The sequence below is a fragment of the Malania oleifera genome, chromosome 4, assembly GCF_029873635.1.
Source record: "Malania oleifera isolate guangnan ecotype guangnan chromosome 4, ASM2987363v1, whole genome shotgun sequence".
In the NCBI taxonomy this organism is placed as follows: Eukaryota; Viridiplantae; Streptophyta; class Magnoliopsida; order Santalales; family Ximeniaceae; genus Malania; species Malania oleifera.
This window is the reverse complement of record NC_080420.1, coordinates 50,486,052-50,500,701: the sequence shown is the minus strand read 5'-3', so window position 1 is coordinate 50,500,701 and position 14,650 is coordinate 50,486,052. Positions and strand designations below refer to the sequence as shown.

The following is a 14,650-nucleotide window of genomic DNA, read 5'->3' as shown; positions in this document are numbered from 1 at the left end:
GAGTTCCTGCACATAACTTCAAACACCCATTAGATATAACGAGTATTTGTCATAATCAAAACCAGGCATGATCGATAAGGTCAACAACCTTCTTGCATTGTTTTACCACAAGATGCACCGAACTTCACAATTTAGCATGGTATGTTATCTATGATACTCGAGCATTTGACAGATTTTGAGTTGGTCTGTACCACTTTCATTAATAGCTAGGCTGAAATGCAGCATAAGTTCTTACATAAGTTTTTCCCTTTTCAGAGAACCCAGTACTTGCAGGAGCAGATCAGACAGTTCATGCAGAAAGGTGACGAGACCTTCCAAACTTGTTGGGAGAGATTCAAGGACTTGATGAATATATGTCCACATCACGGATTCGAATTTTGGAGGCTAGTAAATTATTTTTATACTACTCTTACCCCTGAATGTAAACAATTTGTCTATACTATGTGCAACGGGAAGTTCTTTAGAAAGGAATCGGATGAGGTTATATCGTTCTTTGATTACTTAGTTTAAAGTGCCCAACAATGGAACGCATGATATAATTAGGCACCAATGGCGGCACAACGTCTCAGAGCAATCGGTGGTGGAGGTAGATACGAGGTCAAAGAGGAAACTAATTTACGTGCTCTTTTTGCTTCTTTGTCTAAAAAAATAGAGGTTATGGAGTTAAAGAAAGTGAAAGCTGCGAAATCGGTGGAGGATTTTCCATTACTACCAGTATTGTAGGATAGTGGATTTGATCAGATGCAATCAATAAATTAGGTCAACAAATCTCAAAATCAACCATTCTTGAACACTCATAATCCGGGATGGAGGAATCACCTGAACTTCTTATGGAGGAATGATCAGTTTGGTCCATTTTCCTCACAGTTTTAGTAACTTCCTCAATCTTATGCACCACCTCCACAACCGTTATATCATCCAGTTGTAGTTCCTCAACAGCAGTATCAGCAGCAACAGATCTCTCAAAGCTATGCACCTCCAGGATTACAACCTAATTTTGCTCCTATTCGATCAAAGAAATCTTCTGATGATAGCATGACGTAGATGGCGAATATGTTTCAGTAATTCATACAAATTCACGCCATAACCAATAGTTAGAATACTCAAGCCATCAATGAATTAAGAGAAACTGTAAAGACCTGATTATTTTTTTTCCTAACTAATAAATAAATTACTCTAATACCCTTACTAGAGCATCTCAGGCCTCAGATGGGCATTGAGGTAGTTTTATACATAATAACACACCTATACAACGGAAACATAAAATCTTACATCCATATATATATATATATATATATTTACAACACCATAATTCAGTGTTCTCAACTATAATTGCATCTCACACCAATACCATCTACCCAAAAACACAACCCTCTGAACACACTTACCCTATTAGCGGGGCAATCAAGAAAACACTCTATCCGCGAGCCTGATCTACTCGCCTAGCTGGTTCACTTGAAAAAATGTTAAAGTAATGGGATGAGTCGATGCTCAGTAAGTGGAAATATGCTATTACAAGTATGTGGCGACCAAGTTGCATAACTATAATAATAACATTTGAAACTGTATAACCTGGAAAATCAGTAAAGACATATCTTACATTTATCGTAGCTTAAAATATAACTGTATCATCTGAATTTTATATTTTTCATACTACTAATATCGTATTATATTTCTAAAATCCTGTAAAACTATATACATGTACATAACTGTGCTTTTTCCCTTGAATTCTATATGTCATGATTTGACCCCTCATAACAGGGTTGTGTGGCCCGTAGGCGGGACTTAACTCTACTTGGCCCTGCAGGTAAGTCACTGTACTCTACCTTTCCTTAGTCCGACCAAACTGTATCCTCTCCTAGGCATGAAATCGGACTACTAACTTGTCAAACCGGGGCCCCTCAACCCAGAAACTGGGGAGCTGCATCCACTGCGAGTACGGTTGACGGTACCCACACACTATCTGAGATATGTGGTTGCACTCTATTCTGTAAATAGCAACGGTACCGTGCTCTATAAACTGTATCTGTCTGTGCTATTTTCTTAGGGATCTGATACTGTATAAATATATATACTATAATTATCTTTACTGTTTTCATCATGTTTCCAAAATAACCATAACATTATAATTTTGTATTAAATATACTGTATATCTTAATAATATAATTGTAGTATTTGGATGCTATAACTGTATATTTGACTGTATAATCTATCTGTATAATTTGTATGTATAACATGTTTGTGTAATCTATCTGTATAACCTGAGTGTTATGGCATTAGGAAAACATGGCATTCTGCAAATACTGTAATATATTGAACTGAATAAAATTTGTTTATATCTGTCTGATAAATATCTGTGAATATCTATTTATACTTGTATATACTGTATAACACGATATGGTGGAAAAGTTGTATAAATTCTATATCAGGTAAATATCTACTCAGGCCACACATACATTAAAAACTCTTATTCTGTAAAAATTTAATAGTAAACTAGTATACATTTATATACATAAAATCTCTGATAACATGGTTAAAACTCCTAGTGTAGCATATTTCCCTTACTTGATTTCTGCAAAAACCCCCACTGTGCCTAGTCCTACACCCGTAGGGTTCCCTACTCAACACCATAAAAACAACATCTACCAAAATAAAAATATCATTATTTTTCTATGTGCAACATTTTATATAACTATGGGAAAAACAAATACTGAATAAAATGCCTTACCTTGAAATTGAGATGGAATTCAAATCACTCCCACCAATGATCCACTCCAGTAGATTTGCAGAGAACTTTGCCAGAAGCATTGTGGTGGCCTCAAATCGTCAATCCAACAAGAAATGAAGTTGGCATCGAAGAGAGAAGGGGAGAGGGATGTTCAAAGAGAGAGAGGGAAAATTCATGTGCCAGTTTCTGCCAAAAATCCAGGTTTTAGCTTATTTATAGCCTGGGTTTGTCAACGAGTCCATGAATAAGTTAATCGACGAACCTGCACACCTCGTCGACGAATTTCAGACTACCATAAACGCCCTCTCGGTATCTTCTTGTGGATGAGATGTGTCCTCGTCGATGAGATCCTCATGTACCCTTGTTGAAGAATCCCCTGTGTTTGTCGACGAGGCCCTGATTAATTTCTTAGTTTATTACATTCTTCCCTCGTAAAATTTCGTCCTCGAAATTTACTATCTGTGTTGAACACCATCTATACAATCTACCATCCCCTAGAGGCAAACAGTCCATTTATTGTATTACTTACCCTCACTTATGGCAGAGGAATACCGTGGTTAAATTCAAAATCTTGGGAGATTACAACTATAAAAGAAAATTCTCCCAAAACTAAAATACTATCTATCCTATACTAAACAATATAAAATTATCATTTTTGAACTTTACAAACCACTACTATATTCCACTAAAAAAATGTGGGTATTTCTGACTAATTTCATCTTCAAGTTGCCATGAAACTTCTTCTACAGCATGGTTTCTTCACAAAACTTTCACTAGCTGAATTTCCTTGGTGCGCAGTTCTTGTGTCTTTCAGTCCAAAATCTGTACTGGTGCTTCCTCATTGGCTAGTGAATCTTTAAGCTCGATCTCTACATAGCTGATTATATGGGATGGGTCTAGGATGTATTTCCTTAACATAGCAGCATGAAACAGGTCATGAATTATAGACAGAGCTGGCGGCAAAGCTAGCCTATAGGCAACTGACCCCACTATCTCTAGTATCTCAAAAGGACCAATATACCTAAGGCTCAACTTGCCATTCTTCCCAAACCTCATAACTCCTTTTAGAGGAGCTATATTCAAGAATACTCGATCCCCCACATCAAATTCTAATTCTCGATGGTGAGTGTCTGCATAGCTTTTCTGCCGACTCTGAGTGGTACTAATTCTTTCTTTAATTAGTCGGACCTTATCACAAGCTTGCTACACTATCTTTAGACCCAAAACTCACCTCTCTCCTACTTCATCCTAGAAAATAGGAGAACGACACCTTCTACCATACAGTGCCTCATAAGGCGCCATGCCAATGTTAGCCTGATAGCTGTTATTGTAAGCGAATTCAACTAGCGGCATATACTGGGTCGAACTACCCCCAAAATCTTGCGCGCATGCACGAAGCATATCTTCTAATATCTGGATCATCCTCTTAGTTTGACCATCCATCTGAGGGTGAAAAGTAGTGTTGAATGCTAGTTGTGTACCCATAGCCTCCTAAAAACTTTTCCAAAATCATGAGGTAAATCGAGGATCTCGGTTTGAGACTATGGATATTGGTACACCATGGATGCAAACTATTTCTTGAACATATATTTCTACCAACCTGTCCATAGAATAACCAACTTTAATATGAAATGGGTGGTCTTCTTCAAATGATCAACAATCACCCAAATTGCATTTAATCCCTATCGCATTGGTGGTAACCCAGTAATGAAATCCATAGAGACATGATCCCATTTCCACTCTGGAATGAAAAGTGACTACAACTGTCCTGCTGGTCTCTGATGCTCAGCCTTAACCTGCTGGCATGTCAAACACTGCTGTACAAATTTGGAAATTTCCCTTTTCATTCCACCCCATAAAAAATACTCTCGCAAATCACTATACATTTTAGTACTGCCAAAATGGACAGTGTATAGTGATCTGTGAGCTTCTTCTAAAATTGTTCTTCTAATATCATCATCTACAGGTGCACACAATCTGGTGTGAAACCTCAGAGCTCCATCATCAGAGATACTAAACTCCTCTCCCTGACCTTCCCGCACTTTAGCCATAACCCCTACTATTTATGTGTCATCACCCTGAGAGTACTTAATCTTTTCATATAGCGTCGTCTGCACAACCAGGCTGGTGATAAATGCCTGTGGACCACCCTCTACCAACTCCACGCCAAGTCTCTCTAGATCCATTAGGATTGGATGTTGAACTTCCATTGCTTCTAGTGCTGATCCCACTGATTTCCTGCTCAGAGCATCTTCTACCACATTCGCTTTCCCTGGGTGGTAACTAATAGTGCAATCATAGTCCTTAATGAGTTCTAGCCACCTTCTTTGCCTTATATTCAGTTCTTTCTGGGTAAATAAATAGTTTGAACTTTTATGATCTGTGAAGATTTTGCACTCCCACCATATAAATAATGCCTCCAGATCTTTAAAGCATAAACTACTACAGCTAATTCTAAGTCATGAACAAGATAGTTTTTCTCATATTCTTTAAGTTGTCTTGACGCATAAGTAATGACTCTTCCATGCTACATTAACACACATCCAAGACCCTTCCAAGAGGCATCATTGTATATCACAAATTCATCTCCTCTTGATGGAATAGCCAGAACCGGGGTTGAAACCAACTGCCGCTTTAATTCCTAGAAACTCTGCTCACAATCACTAGTCCATTCGAACTTCACATTTTTCCTTATAAGTCGTGTTAATGGACCCGATAATCTGGAGAAACCATCCACGAAGCATCGATAATAGCCTATTAATTCCAGAAAACTCCTAACCTCCTGGACATTTCCCAGTCTTCCCCAACTCACCACTGCCTCTATTTTACTCGAATCAACCAATACACCTGCTTCAGAGATCATATGGCTGAGAAAAGAAACTTGCATTAACCAGAACTCACATTTCTTGAATTTTGCGTACAATTTTCTTTCTCTCAATATCTAGAACACCAGCCTCAAATGATGTTCATGCTCCTCAAAACTTCTCGAGTAGAGTAGTATATCATCAATGAATACAACCAGAAACTGGTCCAAGAACTGATGGAACACCTGATTCATTAAATTCATGAACACTGTTGGTGGGTTAGTCAACCCAAATGGCATTACCAAGAACTCGTAATGCCCATATATGGTTGGGAATGCTGTTTTTGAAATGTCTTCTGCTCCAACTTTCACCTGACGATAACCCGACCGCAGATCAATTTTAGAATAAACATAGGTCCTCTGGAGCTAATCAAACAAATCATCGATCCTAGGGAGAGGATATTTATTCTTAACTGTCAGTTTTTTTATCTCCTTATAATCGATACACAACGTCATGGTCCCGTCTTTCTTTTTCACAAACAAAACTGGAGCTTCCCAGGGTGACACACTGGGTTTGATAAACCCCTTGTCCAACAATTCCTATAACTGATCTTTCAATTCTTTCAATTCGATTGGAGCCATACAGCATGGTGCTTTAGATACCAGTGCTGACGCCGACAATAGATCCATAATAAACTCAATCTCTCGGTCTGGTGGTAAGCTAGGCAATTCATCTGGAAAAATATTTGGAAATTCATGCACTACTGATATATCAGCTTTTTTTAGTTCCTCTTTTGGCAATTTTTTTATGCATGCAACATACCCCTGGCAACCACCCTGTAACAGTCTCCTCACCTAAATAGACGACACCAGCTGTGGCGAAGCACGTACACGTGAACCCATAAATCAGTATTCTTGCTCACCCGGGGTTTGAAAATCACTTCTTTCTGATGACAATCTATGCTGGCGTGATGAGTTGCTAGCCAATCCATACAAAGTATCACATCAAACCCTTGCATATCTAGGACCACGATACTCTCTCTTGGATACCTACTAGAAAATTTCGAAGCACCGTCCTACATCTTACTACAGATCCTATCGGCATACCCACAGATAGTTCTACATCTAATAGTTGTGTCTCTACCCCAATTATTCTTACATATCCCACCGATATAAAGGAATGAGTAGCACCTATATCAAATAAAATGATAACTTTATATGGTAAAGCGATAAGGGTACCTATGACTACATCTCCAGCCACCTCGGCATCACCCGGCATCAACGCATAGACTTTTACCTGGGCAGTATTCCTCTGCTGACCTCCGTAAGGCGCCTTGTATCCACCCCGAAATGTTCTGGAAGTTGGTACATAATTTGATGGCATTTGGAACAATTGAGCCATATGGTCGGGTCTCCCACAGTAGTAGCAAACATTCTCTCCTAGCCGACACTCACTTGGGTGTCTCCATCCACATTTGGGACAAGTGGTAAGAGGTTGTCCACCCTAAAATCCACCGTGCTCCACCATTTGCCTCTATCCCCCACCAGATCTAACTCCTCTCCACGGACCTCGGCTGGACCCCACTTGAAAACTCGAGGGTGCGGTCCTCTTCTATTGGTTCTATATCTCAGTCTCTCTCAGCAAACTCTCCTCTACTATTATGGCTCGGTCAACCAATTCTGAAAAATCTTGTATTCTCAATACTGCCACCTGTTTGTAAATATTACACCTCAGGTTTCTCTCAAACATTCTAACCTCATTAACTTCATCTAGAATGATATAAGGGCAGAAATGCGATAGCTCAATAAATTTTGCCGCGTACTGCTGAACGGTCAATGATTCCTGGGACAAGCTCAGAAAGTCTTGTACTCGAGCCTCTCTAACTGGGGTAGGATAATATCTATCAAAGAATACATCCTTGAATTGGGCCCAAGTCATCGAAATTGGAATCGTCCTCTGCTCCTCTAATGGTCTAGTGATCGTCCACCATTGCTCGGCCTCCCCTGCCAGTCTATACATAGCATATAAGACCTTCTGCTCATCAGTGCAGTGAAGCACTGTTAGAATTTTTTCTACCTCCTGCATCCAGTTCTCCGCAGCTGCAGGGTCAGCTGCTCCTAAAAATGTCAGCGGGTTCATATTCATAAATTTCTCTATAGTACATCCCTGAGCTGGAGATGGACCTCCCTGCTCTCTAGAGCTCTAAGCTATCTCAGCTATAACTTGCTGCGCCATACTACGTAGAACGGCAAGAACCCGCTTCATCATCACCACTAGCGTGAGTGCTACTACCTCCTGGATTCATCCTACAATATTACCAAATTGTATTGAGTATCAGAATCGTACAATACTATACTAGCTAAAATACTCCTACTCTTTAATTACTAATTTAAGGCCGAGCTTTACAACATGAAAATAGAAATCATCGAAAGTTTACTATGGTTTTCCTAGACTCGTCACCCCAGGAAAATCATAGAAATCACCCCAAAACTCTACCTCCAAACCGCAGAGCAAAACCCTAAATTCTCATCCTAATTTTCCCAACATCACTTTCACTAATTCACTATGCCACTTTTCTTAAGATTCCATTTCTAAATTATGGTATTGTTTTACGCTACACTCTTTAGTCTACAGAACCTAGCAACCTAGGCTCTGATACCAAACTGTAACGACCCAATTATTTTTTTTCCAATTAAAAAATAAATTACTCTGATACCCCGGCTAGAGCATCTCAGGCCTCAAATGGGCACTGAGGTATTTCTATACATAATAACACAACAATACAACGGAAATGTAAAATCTTACATCCATATATATATATATATATATGTTGGCCTAATAAGGCTTACAATTCTTATTTTGATGATAACAAATCAAATGATATGTTTAATATATTTCAAGTAAAATTTTTTTAGGAAAATAACAAAGCTCAAGTGCATAAGGAAGTTTATGGATTACAAAGAATCCTTGAAGAACACAAAGTAAAGCTTATGGATTATAAAGAGCATGAAGAACAAAGTTATACTGTGAAAAGCTCAAAGGAAAGATTGCAACCACAAAGATGATGGAAGAACAAGATTGAAGACTAAAAGAATTATAATTTTTCCAAGGATATTCTAAATGTAAGTACTTCAACGTTAATCTCATGTATAAAGTGGTTTGAAGCTCATAGAAATTCAAAAATATGTTTTTATATATATACTCTAAACAATACTTTTTAAATAAATAAAAAGAAAGGGTTTAAGAAAAGAAAACTTTTTGAAATAATGAAGGGTCAGGGGACTGCCACATTAAGAAAATGGTTTTTTAAAAAGTCAGTAGCTAGACAGGCGACTGCCTAACCTGCCAGGTGCCTGCATGAAAAAGTCAGGCGACTACCTTGGTTCTGGCAGGCAACTGCCAGCATTCTGTGTTGAGAGTCTGCTCTATGACAGGCGACTGCTACTCGAATGTTGGCATTAAATCTCTTAACGGGAAGATTTTTTAAACCACACTTTTGGACATATTTATTTCAAAATACCTGGAAATGAGTTTTAGGAATCTTTGGGAGTAATGGATGGCTTCTGAAACATCTATAAATAGTCCTAATCTTCAAAAGTTTTTAGATGGATGTAATATTCAAAGGTTTTTGAAATTAAGCAATCTTCAAAAGTTTTCAGATCTAGCAATCTTCAAAAGTTTTTAGATCCAGCAATCTTCAAAAGGTTTTTAGATCAAGCAAATTTTCAAAGGTTTTTAGATCAACCGATCTTCAAGTATTCAAAATTCTCAAAGAATCTAAAACTCTCTTGAGCTTAAATTTCTGATCTAATATTGATTTATACTTTGATTCTTTGAAAAATTATTTGGTAATTCATACTAAGTATTGAGCTTCAAATTTCTTATATTTGAATTACCTTGGAGTATAAGTTTGATGATCATTGTACTAATTTACTCTATTGTGAGAGTTCTTTTTTTTTGTACACAAAATTTCTTTATCATTATTCTTAAACGATTCAGAGTTGTTGAATCGTTGGACCAAACAAGGGATTATTGTTTGGAGAGGCGGGGTCTAGCCTAACAAAAGGAGTGGTTGTAAATAGGTGTTGTTCCACTAAGTAACAGAATTAATATAGTGGAATCCTTTGGTGTTTTGCCAAAGGCGAGGACGTAGGCTGTGTTGAAGCTGAACCTCGTAAAAATTCTTATCTCTTTCTCTCTGCTTTACTTTATATTCTTCACTTGCTATTGTTGTATGATTTAAAAGTGCAGGTTGCAGGTTCTTAAGTAAGAAAGAAACAAAGGTACTTGATATTTGGAAAGTACGTTTTGATTAATCGTTTGCGGAAACCCAAAAAAGGAGTACGTTGGTTAATCTGCGGAAATCTTGATCAAGTAAAGTGCATACTAAAAGTTTACAAGGAAATCAACAAAAGCTTTAATATTTTTCATTGAGTGATTGAATTATCTTGATTTCATTTATTGACTTGTGAATTTAAATTTTAGTATTTTTAAGTGTGGTTATCGTTCATATATATCTTGTTTTCTGGGTAATTAAAATCAAAAGCTTAAAAATCATTAAAATATAAAAAGAATCCAATTCACCCCCCCCCTCTTGGGAAGCTATTCGTCATTTCAATATATATATTTACAACACCAGAATTCAGTGTTCTCAACCATAATTACATCACACACCAATATCATCTACCTAAAAACAAAACCCTTTGAACACACTTACCCTATTGGCAGAGCAATCAAGAAAACACTCTATTCGTGAGCCTCATCTGCTCGCCTAGCTGGTTCACCTGAAAAATGTTGAAGTAATGGGATGAGTCGACGCTCAGTAAGTGGAAATATGCTATTACTAGTGTATGGCGACCAAGTTGCATAACTATAATAATAACATTTGAAACTATATAAGCTGGAAAATCAGTAAAGACATATCTTACATTTATCATAGCTTAAAATATAACTGCAACGTCTGAATTTTCCATATTTCATACTGCTAATGTCATACTATATTTATAAAATGTTGTAAAACTGTATACATATACATAACTGTGTTTTTTCCCTGGAAGTCTATATGTTATGATTTGACCCCTCATGAGAGGGTTGTGCGGCCCGTAGGTGGGACTTAACTCTGGTTGGCCCACCAGGTAAGTCACTATACTCTACCATTCCTCAGTCCGGCCAAATTGCATCCTCTTTTAGGCACGGAACTGGACTACTACCTCATCAAACTAGGCTCCCTCAACCCAGAAACTGGGGAGCTGCATCCACTCCGAGTGCGGTTGATGGTACCCACACACTATCTGAGATATGTGGTTGCACTCTATTTTGTAAATAGCAATGGTACCGTGCTCTATAAACTGTATCTGTTTGTACTATTTTCTTAGGGATCTAATACTGTATAAATATATATACTATAATTATCTTTACTGTTTTCATCATGTTTCCAAAATAACCATAACACTATAATTCTGTACTGAATATACTGTATATCTTAATAATATAATTGTAGCATGTGGATGCTATAACTGTATATTTGACTATATAATCTGTCTGTATAATTTGTCTGTATAACATGTCTGTGTAATCTATATGTATAACTTGAGTGTTATCGCATTAGGAAAACATGGCATTCTATAAATATTGTAATATACTGAACTGAATAAAATATGTTTATATCTGTTTGATAAATATCTGTGAATATCTGTTTATACCTGTATATACTGTATAACATGATATGCTAGAAAAGTTGTATAACATATATATCGGGTAAATATCTACTCATTCCACACATACCTTAAAAACTCTTATTCTGTAAAAACTGAATAATAAATTGGTATACATGTATATACATAAAATCTCTGATAACATGGTTAAATCTCCTAGTATAGTATATTTCTTTTACTTGATTTCTGCAAAAGCCCCATACTGTGCCTGGTCCTACACCTGCAGGGTTCCCCACTCAACACTTTGAAAACAACATCTCCTAGAATGAAGTATCATTATTTTTCTATGTACAACATTTTATATAACTATGGGAATGACAAATACTGAATAAAATGCCTTACCCTGAAATTGGGATGTAATTCGAAACACTCCCACAAACGATCTACTCTAGTAGATTTACAGAGAACTTTCCCAGGAGCATCGTGGTGGCCTCAGATCATCGATCCAGAGAGAAATGAAGCCGGGATCGAAGAGAAAAGGGGAGAGGGACGTTCAAAGAGAGAGAGAGGGAAAATTCCTATGCCAGTTTCTGCCAAAAATATGAGTTTTAGCTTATTTATAGCCATGGGTTCATCGACAAGACACGTAATCTCGTCGATGAGTCCATGAAGAAGTTCGTCGATGAACCTACACCCCTCGTCAATGAATTTCAGACTGCCATAAACCCCCTCTCGGTATTATCGTCGATGAGACGTGTCCTCATCAACGAGATCCTCATGTACCCTCGTCAAAAAATCCCCTGTGTTTGTTGACGAGACCCTAATTAATTTCTTAGTTTATTACAAAAACTATTAATAAGATAAGTACTCACTATGATATCTTTTCTGATACCGTTCTCAAACGGATGGGGTATAAGATTTCTCCACAAGGGTGGTTTCATAAAGGCCATAGGATTGTCTCATCTGCTCCATCACCTCCTTCATCTTCCTTTTCAACACCTTCAATTCAGCTTGCTCCAGACACTCCTTCATGGTTTGCTCCATTTTTTAATCATTACATGACATTCAGTGATGGTATGAAATCTGGCCTCAGTACTTTACAAGAGAAGGTCACAGCCATAGAAGCTCATTGTTCAAAAATTGAGAAGTGAGCTGAAAAGATTGAGCAACAATTGACAAGTTCCTCTAAAGTAAAATCTCCAATGAGTATTAGTTCTGCTACTTCCAGTGAGGATGAATCTGCAGACCAAGAAGAAGGAGAAGATGAATCTAGAGAACAAGAAGAAGGAGAAGATGATAGTGAACAAGAGGAAGGAAATCATAACTCTGAAGAACAAGAAGAATAAGATGATGAAAGTGAAAATATGGAAGCCTCAGACTTATGTGCCTTTACCTATTATTTTATGTGTTTTTATGTGTTCTTTTCTGTGTTTTTATGTGTTTTTATCGGCTAAGCTTTCTTTGGTGTTCTAAAACTAGCATTTTGACTTGCAGCATCTCTCTGTTATGTACCTTTTTCCTCCTTTTTGATTAATGTCCAAAGGGGGAGAATGGTTGAGAGGAAGTTGTACGTGCAAAAATATGATACAATATGAGAGTATGGTTTGTGAATATGTGGTTTGTGAATATGATACAATATGAGAGTATGTATGTGGTTTGTGAAATTTTACATGGTTAATGTATTTTCCCTTATGTATACGTTTAAATATACCATGCTTATTAATAGGGGGAGCCATGAATGTTAAAAGCTTATTATTTTTTATTTTGTATACCTTTAAATATACCATGCTTATTGATAGGGGGAGCCATGAATGTTAAAAGCTTATTATTTTTGCTCTCGATTTGTCATTATAAAAAAGGGGGAGATTGTTGGCCTAATGAGGTTTACAATTCTTATTTTGATGATAACAAATAAAATGATGTGTTTAATATGTTTCAAGTAAAAGTTTTTTTCAGGAAAATAGTACAGCTCAAGTGTAAAAGGAGGTTTATGAATTACACAGAATCCTTGCAGTATACAAAGAAAGGCTTATGGGTTATAAAGAGCATGAAGAACAAAAGTTATACTGTGAAAAGCTCAAAGGAAAGATTGCAACCACAAAGCTTATGGAAGAACACATTTGAAGACTAAAAGAGTTATATTAAGGACATTCTAAAAATGTAAGTACTTCAAAGCTAAACTTAAATATAAAGAGGTTTGAAGCTCATAGAAAATTAAAAGAAAATATTTTTTATAAATAAAAAGAACTTAACAAGAAAATATTTTCTGAAATAATGAAGGGTCAGGCGACTGCTAAAATAAGGCAGGCGACTGCCACATTAAGAAAATGATTTCTCACAAAGTCAATAGCTAGACAGGCGACTGCCTAACTAGCCAGGCGCCAACATGAACAAGCCAGACGACTACCTTGGTTCTGGCAGATGACTGCCTGCATTTTGTGTTGAGAGTTGTTTTGTGACAGGTGACTGCCACTCGAACGTTGGCAATAAATTTCTCAACGAGAAGATTTTTTGAACCACATTTTTTAATATATTTATTTCAAACTATTTGGAAATGAATTTTAGAAATCTTTGGGAGTAATGGATGATTTCTAAAGTCTCTATAAATAGTCTTAATCTCAACATTTTAAAAGGTGAGAAGAAAGCATAGAGAGAACATTTGATGAGATATTCAAAAGAGTTTTGAAATTGAGCAATCTTCTAAAGTTTCCAGATCTAGTTATTTTCAACAAATTTTCTGATTCAGTATTATTCAAAGGCTTTTATATCAAAGTAAATTTTCAAAGGTTTTAGATCGATCTATCTTCAAGTATTCAAAATTTTGTTTTCAAAGGATCTAAAATTCTTTCAAAGATAAATCTCTGATCTGAAATTGATTTACATTTTGAAGCTAAGTTTTCCAAATCAGAATCTTTCTTTTTCTTTGGAAAATTATTTGGTAATTCATACTAAGAATTGAGCTTGAAATTTCTTATCTTTGAATTACTTTGAGGTATAAAGTGAGCTGATCGTTGTACTAATTTACTTTATTGTGAGAGTTCTCTTTTGTACACAAATTTCCTTATTATCTTTCCTAAGCGATTCAAAGTTGTTGAATCGTTGAGCCGAATAAGGGGTTATTATTTGGAGAGGCGAGCTCTAGTCTAATCGAAGGAGTGTGTTGTAAATTGGTATTATTCCACCAGGTAACAGAACTGATATAGTGGAATCCTTTGGTGTTTTTGCCAAAGGCGAGGACGTAGGCTGTGTTGAAGCTGAACCTCGTAAAATTTCTTGTCTCTTTCTCTCTGCTTTATTTTACATACGTTACTTGCTATTGTTATAAGATTTTTTTAAGTGCAGTTTGCAGGATCTAAATCGAGAAGGTTACAGAGGTACTTGATAAATAGAAAGTACGTTTTGATTAATTGTTTGTGGAAACCCAAAAGGGGAGTACGTTGATTAATCTGCGGAAATCTTAATCA

General features: G+C 36.7%; 1 non-coding gene across 1 annotated transcript; it reads right to left on the bottom strand.

The window, feature by feature from the left end:
* Positions 1-265: 265 nt before the first annotated feature.
* LOC131154697 (small nucleolar RNA R71) lies at positions 266-371 on the bottom strand. The gene has a single exon (XR_009136612.1). It is a non-coding gene; the product is annotated as a small nucleolar RNA R71 (small nucleolar RNA).
* Positions 372-14,650: the final 14,279 nt, after the last annotated feature.